Raw genomic sequence first — 17,798 nt, 5'->3', positions numbered from 1 at the left:
TTCAGACATCAGCCCCCCTGCCAGCCCCACAGGCAGCAGCAGTGCCAGCCCCACCCCCCAGCACCACAGGGGCACTCAATGAACTTCCTGTGGGGAAATGGGTCCTTGGCGTCCAGCTGCTAGAGTGAGAGCCAGGAGAGAGCAGTGTCTGGCTCACCTTGGGGGAGAGAAGAAACCTGATGAGTGCAGATCTCCCTCAGTCTCCCCCGCAATGCTGGTCAGTTTTATTGTCACTGTGATAGTGCTTCCCTTCAGGGCCGGCCCTAGTGGGATACGGGGTCTGGGACAAATCCCCCCCCTTTCCTCCCCAGGCCCTGCCCCCACTCCACCCCTTCCCCCAAGCCCCCACCCCTGTCCCATCTCTTCCCGGCTTGCACCATTCCTCTCCCTCTCCCACCTCTTCCGTCCCTGCTCCTCCCCCACCCCACCCAGCGCCTCCTGCACCCCACTGAACAGCTGATCACTGGCAAGTGGGAGGTGCTGAAGGGGAAGAGGAGGAGCTTGTCAGCAAGGCCTGTAGTGGGGAAGGGGAGCTGGCTACCAGTGGGTGCTGAGCACCTATTTTTTCTCTGTTGGTTCTGCAGCCCCATAGCTCCCATGGAGTCGCTGACTTGGCTTCTTTCACACTCTAGGGAGAGGAGCAGAGCCAGTGCTGTGGCTGATCTATGGGGCGCCAGGTGAGTGGCAGAGGCTTTAGGTGCTAAGAGTTTGCCTGACACCTCAGGGACACAGGGTGAGGTGGTGTCCCAGGCATCTCTATGAAAGGAGCAGAACAGGATTTACTTGGGGTGGGGAGAGAATTGAGAGTGTCTCAGTGGGTTGTACAGAGGTATTGCCTGGGTTAGAGACTGGCTAAAAGACAGGCCTTGCTGTGAACAGGATTTGAACCTGTGCAGGGAAACCCTACTGGATTTCAACTCCAACATCTTAACCTCTTGGCCACCACAGCCGTAAGCATAAAGCTTCCCCAATGCCAGAGAAGCTGGTAAAGAATCACAATGCCCAGGCTTGTAGTCATCTGAACTACAGAATTCCCACCGCAAACCTGGCTCCCAAAGCACAGGGGAGATTTGGGTTTGTTCTCTTTGCTTAGCCATGTGCAGTCGCACAGAGAGCGTGTTTAAAAGTCTTCCCTCCCACAGAGCAGGAATGGGAAATGATTCTCAACTTGAAGCCTGATGTAGGGTGACCAGACGTCCCAATTTTATCAGGACTGTCCCGATATTTGCTTGTTTGTCCTGAGTCCCGACCGATGTTTGGTCGGGACACTGGACAAACAAATAATTTTGCCCTCTGCTCCTGCACACAGGCAGAACCCAAAGGGACACTTGGCCCCACCACCCCAACTCCACCCTCCCCTTCCCCCATTGGATCCCTCTCTCCCAGCCCTTGCCCTACCCCCAGCCCCACCCCCTCACTGCCCCTTTGGATCCCTCCCCAAATCCTCGCCCTGGACCTGTCCCCAGCCCCAGCCCCTCACTGCCCCCTTTGGATCCCTCCCCAGATCCTGGCCCTGGCCTTGTCCCCAGCCTCTCACTGCTCCATTGGATCCCTCCCCAAATCCTCGTCCTGGCCCCGCCTCTTCCCCAAGCACGCGGCATTCTTCCTCCCTCCCAGGTGTGCACATGGGTTGTGGCCATGGCCGGGAGTGCAGTGTGGAGGCTGCTTCAGCCCTGGAGCCTGCAGGGCAGCGCAGTGGGGCTGGGGGCAGCACGGAGCAAGCAGGGCCCATGTGGGCGGGGGGCAGAGACACATGTGCGGCGGACATTCTCCAGCCAGGAGGGGCAGGGCCCGGCTACCTGGTTCACCCTTTGCCCAGGAGCTGCAGGAGGGGCCCGCAGAGCGGCTCAGCTGCAGAGCTCGGAGCCCAGGCTGTGCCCAGGAGCGAGGGGATGGGGGAGCTGGGGGTGTATCAGGGGTTCAGAGCCAAGAGTTGTTTGGAGATGGGGCTGTGCCACTGCCGCTTGGTGGCGGGGGGGCACTCCTGTTTTTTTTTTGTTCCACCCCCCGCGTCCCGATATTTCATCTTTGACATTTGGTCACCCTAGTCTGATGTGAATGAGGATGTCTGGACCAAGAGGCCAGGGACGTGGCCTTTGCTAGAGAAACCACTGTCAAGTTTTAGCCAATTAGGAGAAGTCAGCAACTAAGAACAACCTCAGGTATCAGTAACTGCTACAGGTTGCAAAGTCCTACAGGGAGCAGTTTCTGGCACTACAACTGTGCAGCTCTGCTCCCCAGCTCTTCTCAGGCTCCTGCTCTGTCCTTAGCTCTTCCCCACTCTGGCCCAGACAGTTCCAGCTCACATGGAGGATGGGTCCCCCTGGCCTGGTGACTCCCTCATTACACTGCCTGGCCTGTCAGTGCAGCTAACTTGGAACTTTGGCCTCTCCCCATTGTCCCTGGGGACTGTCAGTCTCAGGGTCCTGATTTCCCATTGATCCTTCCCCGCTCTATTGGTGCTGGGAACTAACCAACCAACGTCCCCCCCAAACACACACACTAAGTTTTAGTAAAGGGCCAAGAGCCCCCTTACACGACGCAGCCCCATGAGGATCACCGATGTGCAGAGAAGGCAGCCTAAGTCGGTTCCATGGTGTAATGGGCAGCACTCAGGGCTCTGAATTCTGTAATGTGAGTTCAAATCTCAGTGGGATCTTGCGGTAAAACCCCAGACCTCACAGTGCTCAACTTCCCTGTCTCCAGCTGTAGAAGGGTGAATCTTTTCCCCTCCTGTTGGGTGACTCACACCTCCTAGAGCCAAGTCTTTGGTTGGGATGGTCACAATGGGTTAGGGCTCTAGAACTTGCTACCCTGATGGCTGGGATTCTTGCTACTTCACCTGATGTCACAAGCTTGGCCCTTGTGCCTCCTACCACACTTTTCCTCTAGCCCACATGGCAGTTGAAGAAAGGAGTGTCAGGGCTAGGCAGGAGGGAGGAAGTGTCCCAGGCTGGATCCCCACATACCATCCCTCCTCTGGGCACCTAGAGCAGAGGCAGCCCAGCTCTGTCCACTGGATACCTTGGCAGAGTAGGTGAGTTCATGTAAATACAATCTGGTCCCAAAGCCTCCCCCTAACCCTGGTCATCACTAGCTGTCAAGGGAGAGCTCATTCATACCTCACTTACAAATAGTCATTTGAAATTCTAAGGTTGGCCAACATCGCCGAAGCCAATGCACCGACATTGTCAGCAAACACAACAGCTGGGTGAGGAAACCAGACTTTGTCCAGACTTTTCAAACCTATTTTACTTTCTCAGGAACAAGTATTTTTCATATGTTGTGTCTGCTTTTAAAGTGTGTGTTAACGTTTCAATTTCTATTCAAATTGGCAACCAATGACAACATTGGCAGCGCTGCTTGTAACTACCTGACCACTGGGGGGTGTTGGGGAAATTCGGGGAAGAGGGTGCACAGCCCCCTGGCTGGGGGGCGTATGGGGAATGCCCGGTTTCACTGGATTGAGTCTCCTACTGCAGCATCTCAATAGGTTACATCAGAGAGGAGCTGCAGTGTCTAGGCAGTGGGATGCCTGTGCCTTTAAGAGCCTAGCCCTGGGAAGCCCATGCTGAGTGGTGCTGCCTGTGGGAGGGGAAAAAAAAGCCCTCTGCTCCCCACCCCCATGTTTGCAAACACTGGAGTCTCAGCCCACCCTGGCAACTGTTACTCCCCTGCCTGTGCCGGGGTTTAACCGTCTGGCAGCACCTTGCCCCTGGGCTGAAATCCGGCTCCTTCTCCCTTCCCTGACTTTGCCCTTCAGCCCCTATCCTAACTCTGCCTCCAGCTGCTTTACCCCCCTGACCAGTCAATTTCTGCCCCCTGCTCAGATCTTGGCCACCTCCCTCCTCTGATTTGCCCCCCTTTGCCCCTTTTTAATCTCTGTAAAAAGTAGGGAGTGCTGGGTCCCATTCTCACGGGAGGGGCTGGGAACCTGGTCCCTGCCTGCCCAATGCTCAAAGCGCCCCCTATGATCTTGTGGATGTTTGCCGAGTGCTGCAGGGTCACCTGCAGGGGGAGAGAGACGCCCTTAGGAGATGATGCAGCCAAGGGTGCCTCACTCAACACTGAGATGCAGCCACCTCTGGGGTGAGTTACACAAGTCAGAAATTGAATTTGGAACAGGAAATGCACTGAAAGGACTGAGGCAGCTGCAGGAGGTGGAGAAAACCAGAAAAAGCAGGAGCCCTGGATCCCAGCCATGCCTTTACCCCGCTCTGCCTCCTAACCCCCACTCCCCTTCCACATTTGAGGGGAGAACCCAGGAGCCCTGGTCCCCAGCCTTGCCCACCCCCATATTTCGATATAGCTCCATCCAATAGCTGCCCCCACAATTGCAGGGCAGTACCATGGGGCACACCGGAGCATGCCTGTTTGTACAGGACGGGCAATGCCAGTGCCCCAGGGTGGGGAAAGACGATGCTAAGGGAGAAGCAGGCAGTAGACAGCTCCTATGACAAAGAAAGAAGTGCTAGGGGGTGCCATGCTGCAAGGAGTGAGGGGGGTTGGCAGGGAATGGGAGGATCTCCCCTCACAGCACGTGTGTCTGTCTCCCCCCCCAGTTCCTCCCCAGCCCTACCCCAGCCCAGGATAATCCCAGCCTAGCTACCAGGGTTAAATTTGGCCTGGATTCCCCAGCTGCTGCTGGAGGGGCGTGGGGCTGGGGAGCATGAGCCTGTACTCCCTCTTCCCCAGACACAGTTGCATGGGCTCTGACCAAAGGAGCCTGCAGCACTGCTGCCTAGAGGAAACTGAGGCACCAGCCAGTGACAGACACATCATGGCTCTTCTCATCCTCACTCTCTTTTCCATATACAACCTGGGGTGGGGAGGGGGGTAAACTCATGGCAGTTGCATAGTCAACCTGTGGAACTCCTTGCAAGAGGATGTTGTGAAGGCAAAGAATATAACAGGGTTCAAAAAAGAGCTAGATAAATTTATGGTGGATAGATCCATCAAGGGCTATTAGCCAGGGTTGGCAGGGATGGTCCCTGTAGCCTTTGTTTGCTAGAAGCTGGGAATGGGCAACAGGGGATGGATCACTTGATGATTCCCTGCTCTGTTTATTCCCTCTGGGGCACCTGGCACTGGCCACTGTCAGAAGACAGGAAGATACTGGGCTAGATGGACTTTTCGCCTGAACCAGTCTGGCCGTTCTTCTGTCTCCCTTGGCGCAGCAGTAACACCCAGTGGCCAATCAGGGTAACACACAGAGTATGTTTCCCTTGATACAGCAGTGACACCCAGTGGTCAGGTGGTGCAATGCACAGCGTGTTTCTGCCTTCTAGGAGCAGTGACACCCACGGACCAGTCACGGTAATGCACAGAGTGTGTTTCCCACCAATCAGGGTAATGCACAGAGCATGTTTCCCATGGAGCAGCAGTGACACCCAGTGATCGGCAGGGGTGGCATTAGACTCTTCCCGTTTGGTGGGGGACTGAGGTGGGCTAGACAAAAAAAAATTGGGGGGCTGTGCCCCCCATCACTTGGCCCCACCCTTCAGGGGGGCCATGCTTCCCATGCCGCTGCTTCTTCTCAGTTAAAGGCCAGGCTCATCTCCTCTCCCCCAGGCCAGGGTTTCGAGCAATACAACCTTTATTAAAATAAAACAGTAAACAGGGTTTAGTTTAAGTAATCTGAATCTGTCCAATTTTTAGTATTAAATCCAAAGTTCTTAAAGATCCCATCAATAACCAAAACCTAAATGAAAAATTGAGACCAAGAGCAATGCTTAATTTAAAAACCAAACATTAAAAAAACTTTGTTTTTAAAAATAAAAACTAACAAATGCTGTAAATTAATAATTTCAACATTTATCAAAAAGGTGTGCTACAGCAGGATGATGAAATAACATAAAATAAATAAACCTGACCACTAAAACCTCCTATAAAGGAATTGAATCCTTGAATACTGGCCAAATCTGTATAAAATATGCAGAACTATGTCAAAACTGGTGTTGCAAGTCAGCCATTCAAATCCAGCAAATGTCAATTAAAAACTCCACTCCAACTTAAAAAAAAACAAAACAACCCAATAAACCAAAACGGTCACAGCCTGAAACCTACACAAAAGCATAATTAAACCTGTGCCAACATTGGAACAAACAATGTAAATGTCTAAATCTAACTTCTTGTTTCTCCCAGGAGGAAAATGTTTTGCACCCCAGTAACCAGGCTGTCACTGCAGCTTTCCTTTCACTAAAAAAGATTTTTACCAAATATAAATTTCCTTAAGAGAAATTGAAATTGTATCTTTGCACTAATATCTCAAGTATGCAAGTCCATCACCTCAGAGCAGTCTCACACCCTGACCCAGGAGAGAATCCCAACTGGTTTGCACATTTGTAACCCTAGGGCCTGAAGCTGATGAGAGAAAGGGAAGTGAGCCATCTTGGAGCTTTCTGATACCACCTACTGGGAGCACAGGGAATTCACTGAGTGATGTCCTGCTAATTTTGACCTTGTTCTCCTCCAGCGGGCTCCACTGGGAGGACCCTATTTACATATTAAAAGCTGGCATTTGGGGGCTATTGGAATGAAATGTGAGTACTTTTCGGGTTGGGATCCACATGAGAAGGGATGTGGGCAAATTGGAGAGAGTCCAGTGGCAGGCAATACAATTGATTAGGAGGCTGGGGCACATGACTTACGAGGACCTACAGACCATATCGTGTATGTTAAGCTAAGGCAAAGTGAGCATATATATATTGCAACCGTTTACTCAGAAAAGAAAATTGACCTTTACCTTGTTACTTAAATAGATAAGTACCCATGCTTGTCTAAGACCTTTACCTAGACCAATCGACAATGGAGAATGGCATGGGGTCTTTTTGTCAGTGTTGTACCCACAGGTACACCACAGGGGAACTTATGTGCATGTATACATGTTATCAACATGCACAAACATACTAACCTATGAATTAGGCATACCCTAATGTTTTGTGGGTAAGGAATGAAATTTGGGCATAGGAGAAAGGATTTCCAGCACTTGTGCCCTATAAAAGAGGTAACCCACCTAGCTACAGCACTTTGCTCTATCATTCTGATTTACTTCCTCCACTCTCTCTCTATCTACTATCAGTAGGCTGTACTTGTTCTTAAACTTTAGGTTTCAAGGGAACTAGGCTTAGCTCGGTTTACCTAAGTTGTTGTTCTTTGTTTATTAGTTTTTTATTTTAAGTTTAACATATTCAGGTTAACCCTAAGTAACATTAGCTTTTTCTAAGCACTGCATCTTTCACTCAAGAATTGAGAAACCTGAACTGCAAGGCTGGTCCTGTGTCTCTTACCACCAGGTTATCAAGGAAGGGTGAGTACATTAACCGAAACTTTGTTGCATGTAATGCCATATGTATCTTTTGAATAGCAGTAATGCAACTGTAACTTTGTAACTCAATTAAATTAAATAAAATGTAAGCTAATAGATTAAATTTTCATCATATTATCCAAATTAATATTATTAGTACACCCTAAATCAGGCTACATGGGACATGAGGCTGGCGTACAGGGGGATGAGGGCACTGGCTCTAGGGGTGCAGGCCCTAGAGTGGGGTTAGAATGAGAGGTTCAGGGTGCAGTAGCGGGCTCAGGGTTAGGACAGAGAATTGGGCTGTGAGGGCTCTGGAATGAGGCCAGGAAAGAGACAATTGAGGTGGGAGAGATGGATCAGGCTAGAGTAGAAAGTGGTGGGGGTGGTGAGAGGTTTGAGTGCAGGGGGGGAAAGAAAAAACTTCCTCCTGCCCCCTCTCACCAGAGCATCTAAGAACCAGGTGAGAAACACATTTCCCGCATTGCAACAACAACGCTGGTGGGCCTGGGCTGAGAGAGGAACTTCTCTCACCAGCAGCTCTGGCTAGGCTAGGCTAGGCTAGGCTAGGCTAGGCTAGGCTAGGCTGGCCTGGCCTAGCCTGGGCTATGGACACCTCACCCCCACAGATCTGGTGTACTTTGCCTGGGACAGGGGAGGGGCTCATCTCCTCTCTATTTGGGACATGGTGGGATGAGAGATGTGACAGGGCTTTACGGGAAATCATTATTTGCCTGATTCATGTGCCAGTCCTAGTCCTTGCTGACCCAAACAAACCATTTATCCTGCATGCTGAAGTCAGTTTGGAGGGTCTGGGAGCAGTCCTGTACCAGGAAGTGGAAGGCAAATGTTAATCTCAAGCTTTTGCCATCTGAGGACTGTCTGATAGTGAAACTCTCTATCCCATCCAAGTGCTACAGTTTTTGGCTTTGAAATGGGCCATCACTGAGAAATTTCGAGACTACTTGTCTGGTGCTCAGTTTCAGGTATGGACAGAGAACAATCCGCTGACTTATGTGTTAACAAGGGCGAAGCTGGATGCTACAGGGAAGAGATGGGTGGCTTCTTTTGCTAGCCATAACTTCAGCATTCAACACCAATGAGTTGGTATCATGGTATAAATTCCCCACTCTGAACCTTAGCGTACAAAAGATGGGGTACCAGCATGAATTTCTCTACGCTCAATTACCAGCTGAGTACTTGTAGTCCTGCCACCAACCAGGAATTCCAGTGCCTGGTACACTCTGGTCCCCACAAAACCTTGCTTGGGGACCCCCAAGACCCAGTCCCTCTGGATCTTAACACAAGGAAAATAAATCCTTTCCCTCACCATTGCCTCTCCCAGGCTTCCCCTCCCTGGATTACCCTAGAAGATTACTGTGATTGAAACTCCTTGAATCTTACAACAGAGAGGAAAATCCACCTTTCCCCCCCCTTTTCTCTCCCCCTCCCAGACTCTCCCTGAGTGAGAAAGTAATCCTAACACAGAGAGAAATTAACCTTCTTCTCCCCCTTCCCTCCTTTCTCCCCACCAGTTCCCTGGTGGATCCTGTCGTGGAAATGACCACCAACGAGTTGAGTTGATCAGACAGCTGGAGGCTTCTTTATTGATTAATTAGAGAATACATGCATATGCATGGAGAGACGACAGGTCCTTTAGCAAGAGGTAAGTCGCTTTACCTTACAGCAGAGATACCTGTGCTTATAAAGCCTAAAACCGCAAATTATCATATGAGCTTATACATCCGTCATTACCTTATTTGGCTGATACATGACATTTTCTCAAAACAATTATTGCAAAAAGAGCTAAAAATTGCAAAGCTTGTCCTTTTTTACTTCCTCTTAGGAAGCTCCTTCTATTGCCAAGACCTTGACACCCCGGTTACCCTTTTCTTGCGGTTTGAGGAGCTGTTTCTCAAGCAATTTTGAGGAACTTATGTTCCAAAAATACATATTGTTTGTTCTGTTAGTCAAGTTATTATGATTTATATTTTATGCTTACATGAGCTACTTAATAAACTATAATGACCCAACAGCTGTTAGTCTCTTTGGCAGTGATAGACTGGTTATTTTAGGGATTTTCCAGTTTTAACCCCATATAGCAGCATAAATTATTTTAGCAGCATTTAGTAATATAATAGTGTTATGATAGTAGTGTTAAGATAGTGTATACTAAAATCAGAGAGTGAGCCTCAGGTGGGTTAGTAATTAATCATTTTTATTACTCTGCTATATGTTAGTACCATTGGGGCCTAAGGCCTTGACGTAATTACGACCCTGATCAAGGCCCAAATTGGGCCAGGTGTTAGTTTTCTTTATCAATCCAGACCCAGATCCCTGGGGTCTCACCAGAATAAAAAAAACAATCAGGATCTTAAACAAGAAAAGCTTTTAATTAAAGAAAGAAAAAACAGTAAAAATTATCTTTGTAAATTTAAGATGGAATATGTTACAGGGTCTTTCAGCTATAGACACTGGGAATACCCTCCCAGCCTAAGTATACAAGTACAAATTAAAATCCTTTCAGCAAAATACAAATTTGAACTCCTTCCAGCCAAATACACATTTGCAAATAAAGAAAACAAACTTAAGCCTAACTCGCTTTATGTACCTAGTACTCACTATTCTGAACTTGTAAGAGCCTGTATAGGAGAGATTGGAGAGAAACCTGGTTGCACGTCTGGTCCCTCTCAGGACCCAGAGAGAACAACAACCAAAAACTAACAGCACACACAAAAACTTCCCTCCCTCAAGATTTGAAAGTATCCTGTCCCCTGATTGGTACTCTGGTCAGGTGACAGCCAGGCTTACTGATCTTGTTAACCCTTTACAGGCAAAAGAGATATGAAGTACTTCTGTTCTATTAACTCTTACTTATCTGGTTATGACAGTTGGTATAATAGGGAGTTTGATTTATCAGGACCACCAATTCTTGGCTGGAGGGAGGATGTAAGCAGGGTCAGAACGAACTGTACCCTGCCATCTGTTGGTGATCTGTTGTAAAGGCCTTTTGGGGCTGATGTCATTTGCATGGTTACACTCACTCCGGATTGCATGATGAGAGTACTTGTCCAAACGGTCATATCAGCTGCTGTGGGCACTGCCTCCTGGCACTGTTCGGTCCAGACCACCTTGTCTGGCTTCCCCTTTTTGCACAGCTCAGTGATGGGGGTGGCTATGGTGCTAAAGTGGGGCACAAACCTTCGATAGTACCCCGCCAACACAATAAAGGCCTGGACCTGCTTTTTGGTTTGGGGAGTGGGCCAGTCTCTGATCATCTCCACCTTGGCTGGTTCCGGCTTCAGCCAGCACTCGTTTAACCTGGGACACGTGGTCCTCCCAGTTCTGGCTGAAGACGCAGATGTCGTCAATATACGCCACAGCAAAACTCTCCATCCCCCTCAGTAGCTGATCCACCAGGCGCTGGAAGGTGGCCGGTGCTCCCTTGAGACCAAAGGGCAGGGTCAGAAACTTGTAGAGCCCCAGAGAGGTGATAAAGGCTGATTTCAGCCTGGTATCTGCATCCAGCGGCACTTGCCAGTAGCCCTTGGTAAGATCCATGGTGGTAGGTACCGAGCGCCTTCCAACTTGTCTAGGAGCTTGTCAGGCCTGGGCATGGGGTAGGCATCAGATATGGTGATGGCATTGAGCTTTCGATAGTCCACACAGAACCGGATTGACCCTTCCTTCTTGGGGACCAGCACCACTGGCAAGGCCCAAGGGCTGGAAGACGGCTGGATCACCCCCAAAGTCAGCATGTCCCTGACCTCTCTTTCTAGGTCCTGGGCAGTTTTACCAGTGACCCGAGAAGGGGAGCATCTTATAGGAGAATGTGACCCGGTCTCCACCCGGTGGACAGTCAAATTAGTGCGTCCAGGCTGGTTGGAAAACAGCTGTCGGTATAGATGCAGCACCCCCCTGATCTCAGGGTGCTGGACCAGGGTCAGCTGATCAGAGAGGGGAATCACCTCCAGGGGGGAACCAGCTTTTGTCCCAGGGAATAGATCCACTAAGGGGTCATCTTCCTGCTCCTCCCAATGTCCACACACGGCCAACAGCACATTCCCCCTGTCATAGTATGGCTTCATCATGTTCACATGGTACACCTGACAGTGATGTGCCCTGTTCGACAGCTCCACCACATAGTTTACCTCATTTAGTTGCTTGATAACCTTGAAGGGCCCTTCTCAGGCAGCCTGGAGTTTGTTTTTCCTCACGGGGATGAGAACCATCACCTGATCCCCGGTGGCAGAGGCGTGGGCCCGTGCCGTGCGGTCATACCAGACCTTCTGCTTCCTCTGGGATCGGGCCAGATTCTCCCTGGCCAGGCCCATGAGCTCATCCAGTCTCTCCCGGAAGGTCAGGACATACTCCACCACTGACTCTCCATCGGGAGTGGCCTTTTCCTCCCATTCATCTCTCATTAGGTCTAGGGGCCCCCTTACCCACCTTCCATACAACAGTTCGAAAGGTGAAAACCGGTAGATTACTGGGGTACCTCCCTGCACATGAACAGCAGGTGAGGTAAGTACTTGTCCCTGTCCTGCGGGTGCTGGTTCATAAATGTTTTTAGCATCATCTTCAGCGTCCCACTGAACCTTTTCACCAGCCAGTTGGACTGGGGGTAATATGCTCAGGCCCAGTTATGCCGGACTCCACATTTTTCCCACAAGCACTGGAGGAGGGCCAAAATGAAGTTGAACCCCTGGTCCATTAAGACTTCCTTGGGGAACCTCACCTGGCTGAAAATTGTCAGCAGCGCATCTGCCACGGTGTCTGCTTCGATAGAGGACAAGGCCTCGGGATAGTGAGTTGTGAAATCCACCACCACCAGGATGTATTTCTTCCCCGACTGGGTCGTCTTGCTAAGAGGTCCCACTATGTCCATGGCCATCTTTTGGAAAGGTTCTTCTATGATGGGTAAAGGCCTCAAAGCCGCTTTTCCCTTGTCCCGGGCCATCCCCACCCTCTGGCAGGGGTCACAGGATTGGCAGTACTGTCAGACATGGGTAAAGACCCCAGGCCAGTAAAAGTTCTGTAGCAGCCTCTGCCTGGTGCGCCGGATTCCCTGGTGCCCTGCGAGAGGGATGTCATGGGCCAGGTACAGTAGCTTGTGGCAAAACTTCTGGGGAACCACCAGCTGTCTCTTGATCCCCCATGACTCTACTTACCCTGGGGGAGCCCATTCTTGGTACAGGAATCCCTTCTTCCACAGGAACCTCTCCTTGCAACCTCTCCTCATGGTCTGTACCGCACTGAGGTTAGCCCGGTCCCTGGACTTCTGCAAGGAGGGATCTTTCTGCAACTCGGCCTGGAACTCAGCAGCTCGGACAGGGATGGGACCTGCTCTCTCTCACTGACTGGGTCTGAGGCCGCAGCCTCTCTGACCCGTGTCCCTGGGCGTTCATCCCTGTCATAAACAGATAGTTAAGGATTAATGTCTCTTTTACCTGAAAAGGGTTACAAGCAGTGAACCTGGACCAATCAGAAGACAAGATACTTTCAAATCTCGGTGGAGGGAAGTCTTTGTTTTGTGTTGTTTGTTTGTCTGTTGTTCTCTCTGAGTTCTGAGAGTGATCAGACATACCTACAGGCTCTCTGATTTTCGATTCAAGTAGTAAGTACAAGTAGAAAGGAGGTTTAGTCTTTTTGATTGTTTTCTTTATTTGCAAATGTGTATTTTGCTGGAAGGATTTTAATTTGTATTTGTGCTGGGGGGAAAGCTTCTCTCTAGTGTCTATAAGCTGAAGGACCCTGTAACATTTACCATCTTGATTACAGAGACAACTTTTACTTTTTCTTTCTTTTATTAAAAGCTTTTCTTTTTAAAGACCTGATTGATTTTTTCCCCTTGTTGAGGCTCAAGGGAATTGAGTCTGTACTCACCAAGGAATTGGTGGGAGAAAGGTAGAGAGAAAGGAGGGGGGAAGATGGAATTGCTCTGTTTTAGATTCACGGAGCTTGAATCTGTATTACCTCTTGGGGAGGGGAAAAGAGGAGGGGGAAAGTGCATTCCTCTCTGTTTTAAGATTCAAGGAGTTTGAATCACAGTGATCTTCCAGGGTAACCCAGAGAGGGAAAGCCTGGGAGAAGCAACGGTGGGGGAAAGGGTTTACTTTCCTTTTGTAAGATCCAGGGGGTCTGCGCCTTGGGGTCCTCTGAGAAGGTTTTGGGGGGACCAGAGTGTACCAGGCAATGCAAGTCCTGGTTGGTGGCAGCACTACAAGATCTAAGCTGGTAATTAAGCTTAGGGAGATTCATGCTGGTACCCCATCTTTTGGACGTTAAGGTTCAGAGTGGGGGTTATACCATGACCCCTCCCCCACCAAGGTAGGGTCCTGCGCTTTGGGCAGAGTACCTTCCCTGTTGTTGGGGCGCAGTGCCCTTCATTGACTCTGAGTACGAGTCATGACCAGGGAACTCTGGGTGTTACTTGGCCAGTCCTCGAGATCCCCTCCCATTAACATGTCCGTGGGCAAATTTGGGTGTACCCCCACGTCCTTGGGGCCCTCCTTGGCCCCCCACTTCAGGTGAACCCTAGCCACGGGCACCTTGAATGGGGTCCCACCCACGCTCATCAGGGTCATGTAGGTGTCGGGCACCCTCCGATCTGAGGCCACCACCTCGGGCTGGGTTAGCATCACCTCTGTGCCCGTGTCCCAGTACCCAGTGACCTTCCTCTCATCTACCTCCAGGGAAACAAGGCACTCTTTCCAGAGGGGCAGCCCCTGCACCCACCCTGTAAACCAAAATCCTGGAGCCTGGAGCATCCAGCCCCCCAGAGAAGTTGACCTGGGGACCTCCTCCCTCCTTCACAGGTTGTACGCTGCCAGCCCCCCTTTCCTGGGAATGTTGCCCCTCATCTGACTGAGTCTTTACCCAGTCAACCCTCTGTGGGTTGAGTCTGCTTGGTCTGTCCCTGAGCTTGGGGCAATGGGCCCGTATGTGGCCTCGTTGGACACAGTGATAGCAGCCCATGTCTCGTGGGTCCCCTCGAGTGGGTCAGATGGACCTGACGCTGGATGTTCCACTTTTGTGGGGGTTCTCCATAGGCCACCGCTGGGATGTCCCATGATGACTTTCTCTCTGCGTTGAGGCAGGCCTGCTCCTTCGAGACTCCTCCCTGTTATCCCCTGCCCGACTGTCCACAAATTGGTCGGCCAGCTGGCTTGCGTGCTGTGGGTTCTCCGGCTTCCAGTCCATCAACCACAGCCTCAGGTCGGACGGGCACTGCTCGTACAGGTGCTCTAGTATGAATAGGTCAAGCAGGTCCTCTTTAGTTTGGGCCCCAGCTGTCCACTTGCAAGCATACCCCTGCACCTGGTTGACGAGTTGTAAATTTGTGACCTCACGGGTTTTACCCTGACTTAGGAACTTTTTCTGGTACATCTCAGGAGTCATCCCAAACTCACGGAGCAGGGCCTGTTTGAACAGTTTGTAGTCCCCTGCCTCCGTCCCTTTCATCCAGCTGTACACCTCCACAGCTGCGGAGTCCAGTAAGGGGGTGAGAAATGAGATTCTGTCTGCAGGGCCAACCCTGTGCAGCTCGAAGGCATTCTCAAAGGCCGTCATGAAGGTATCTATATCCTCCCCCTCCTTACGCCAGGTCAGGAAGCACTTATTGAAGCTCTTTGTAGGCTTGGGTCCCCCCTCACTCACCATAGCTGGGACCCCACTGCTCGCCAGCCAGGCCAGCTCCAGCTCATGCTTACGCTGTTTCTCCTTCTCCTCCAGCTCACGCTGGTGCTCGTTCTCCTCATGCTGGTACTGGTTCTCCTCATGTTTACGCTGGATCTCCCACTCCTTCAGTTCTTGCCTCCTTAACTCAAGCTCTTCCCGTCTCAGCTCCCTGTCATATTCCAGCTACCTCCGCTCCACGGATGTCGAGCACCACCGGGACGATCCCCTGCTGGGGGTGAGCTTCGCCGGGAGGATTACCTGCTGGCCAGGGGGGTCACGGTGCCCTCGGTATTCGCTGGGCTCCTCCCCGCCCTTTCCCTAGGCAAAGAAAGCGGGGATCTCGGGAAGCCCTGACCTACCAGCTGACCACTCCCAGCTGGGACAGACACTGGTGCCTGCACTGCATCTGCCCGGCTGCTTCCCTCAGAGACAGGGCTCTGTTCATTCAAGCAGTCTCCCTCCTCCAGCCGGGCAATCAGCTGGTCTTTGGTGAGTCTCCCACTGCGCAGCCCCTTCTGCTTGCACAGCTCCACCAGGTCGCACTTGTGCAGCTTGGCATACATCTTCCCGTTGGCCACTCACAGACCGGGGTGCTCACTGCTCCCCACGGTTTCCAGGCAGACCCCTAGAGCACTAGCCCTTCTTGAGGTCACCACCTCTTTGCCAGGGTCGAACTGCAGACTCTTCCTCCCCTGGGACCGCTCGCTGCAATCCCCCGGGGGAACCTGTTACTGCAAAGTCCTTCTCACTGGGCACACACTCCCAGGGGTTAATCACCCCTAAAATCGTCCCTTCGTTTTACTGCTCCCCAGTCATTTACTGCAGCAAGTGCCATCCAAGGGATACTGTATCTCCCATGGCTGCCACCAGTTGTCACAGAGTGTGGGGGAGTCCGGTCTGGCACCCCTCATCCTGGGACTCTCAGTGACTCTCAGCCAGACAGTAAAACAGAACGTTTATTGGACAACAGGAACGCAGGTTACAGCAGAGCTTGTAGGCACAGTCAGGACCTCTCAACCGAGTCCTTCTGGGGTTTCAGGGTGCTTGGATCCCAGCTTAGGATACCCTGAATTCCACCTACATAGCCCCAAATTGAAACTGAAAATAACCCTCTCCAGTCGGCCCCTTCCTTTGTCCAGCTTCCCGGGCCAAAGTGTTGACCTCCCAACCCCCTTGCCTAGCTCAGGTTACAGGCTCAGGTATAGTCCATCCCCTAAAATCCTCCCCTTCTCGCCCATCCCCCATGCAGACAGCCCCTACTCCATCACAGCTTTCTAAACCCAGCAGTAGCAAACCGTTCATACCAGTGTTTGTCTGAGAATAGAGGGAAGGGGAGTGCTTAATCCAAAACATCCATGAGCGAAACAGACAGGAAGAGCAAGGCCGTCCTGAAAGAGACTGGATCTGTCTGGAGACATAGCAAAACCTGAGAATGAGCAAGGGTGTGAAAAGAAGAGGTTCAAATGTGTGTTAGATGTTAGTTAGTGTTAGAGGGCTCATCCCTTCACCCTCCCATTCCCTGGTCCTTCTCACGTGAACAGAGAGCAGCAATACCCAAAGTCAGAAGGTGGAAACAATTAGATGTTTATTGGGGTGAACTTCCAGCAAGCAATGATTCCAATTTCCTTCCTCAGTGCTTGCACTCTGAGCTCCATTCTGCCTGCACACAGTCCCTAGGTACTCCCTGCCTGCACTCTGAGCTGGCTGAAATACTGAAAATTGAAGGTGAGATTAGGTTGAGTCTTTCTAACATATGTCCTCAGCTGGAAAAAAGGTGCCAGGAGATGCAGGCACACCTGTGCCATTAGGAACACTACTGGTCTTTAAGTTATTTTATATTTTTATAAACACCTCTAGAAACGCACCGCTTGGTGCCAATCCCCTGTTTACAATTCTATTTGGAAACCTATCACTTAGCAAGCTTTTAATCCATTTAATGTGTGCCATGTTCAGTTTGTATCGCTCTAGTTTTTTCACCAAATTTTGTGCACTACCACGTCAAACATCTTACAAAAATCTAAGTCTTACATCAACACTAATCCCTTTATCAGCCACACTGGACAGGATCTATTTTCCATAAATAATTTGATTATTCTAATTGTGTTCTCAAAGGTGACTGGCATTAATTATATTACCCTCCTTTAATTTTTTTTAATGGAGTTCCTTAGTTGCTCCACTATCTTACCAGAGATTGATGTGAGACTGATCGGCCTATAATTACCTTGAACCTTCTATTTACTCTTTTCAAATACTGGCACAACATTAGTTAACTTCCAGTCTTCTGGAACTTCCTCAGTGTTCCAAGGCTTATTGAGAATCAACATTACAGTCCAGTGAGCTTCTCTGCCAGCTCTTTCAAACTCTTGGATTCAAGTGATCTGGACCTGCTGATTTTACAGTCTATAATGTTAGTTGCTGCTGTTTCACACCCTCCAGAGATACTAGTGGAATGTAAAGCGCAGCATCATATGATATGACTTCACTATCTGGCTTTTCCCCAAATACAGGCACAAAATCGAAGGAGAGGTTGTTAGATCCATGCTTAAATCTCTCACTGGAAGGCTTTTATTCTAGCTATCAGATCACTGTTGTGGCTCAGCTCTGCTCCCTTTCCAATTTCTGTGGACATCAGAACTGGACACAGGATTCCAGTCTGTGTCTCACCAGTGCCATATACAACAGTACGATTTAGTCACCCCTCCTACCCACTGCTCCCCTGTTTGTACATCCAAGGTTCACATTAACCCGTGTTGCCACACCCGGCACTGGGAGCTCATGTTCCGTTATTTCTTCAATAGGACCCTAAATCCTT

General features: G+C 50.4%; 1 non-coding gene across 1 annotated transcript; it reads right to left on the bottom strand.

Annotated features, from left to right (window-relative positions):
• Positions 1–867: 867 nt before the first annotated feature.
• Positions 868–949, bottom strand: TRNAS-UGA. Its single transcript has one exon. It is a non-coding gene; the product is annotated as a tRNA-Ser (tRNA).
• Between the last annotated feature and the right edge of the window lie 16,849 nt (positions 950–17,798).

This window comes from Gopherus evgoodei, unplaced genomic scaffold (genome assembly GCF_007399415.2).
Source record: "Gopherus evgoodei ecotype Sinaloan lineage unplaced genomic scaffold, rGopEvg1_v1.p scaffold_46_arrow_ctg1, whole genome shotgun sequence".
Lineage (NCBI taxonomy): Eukaryota > Metazoa > Chordata > Testudines > Testudinidae > Gopherus > Gopherus evgoodei.
The sequence above is the reverse complement of the archived record's forward strand: the minus strand, read 5'-3'. Positions and strand labels throughout refer to the sequence as shown.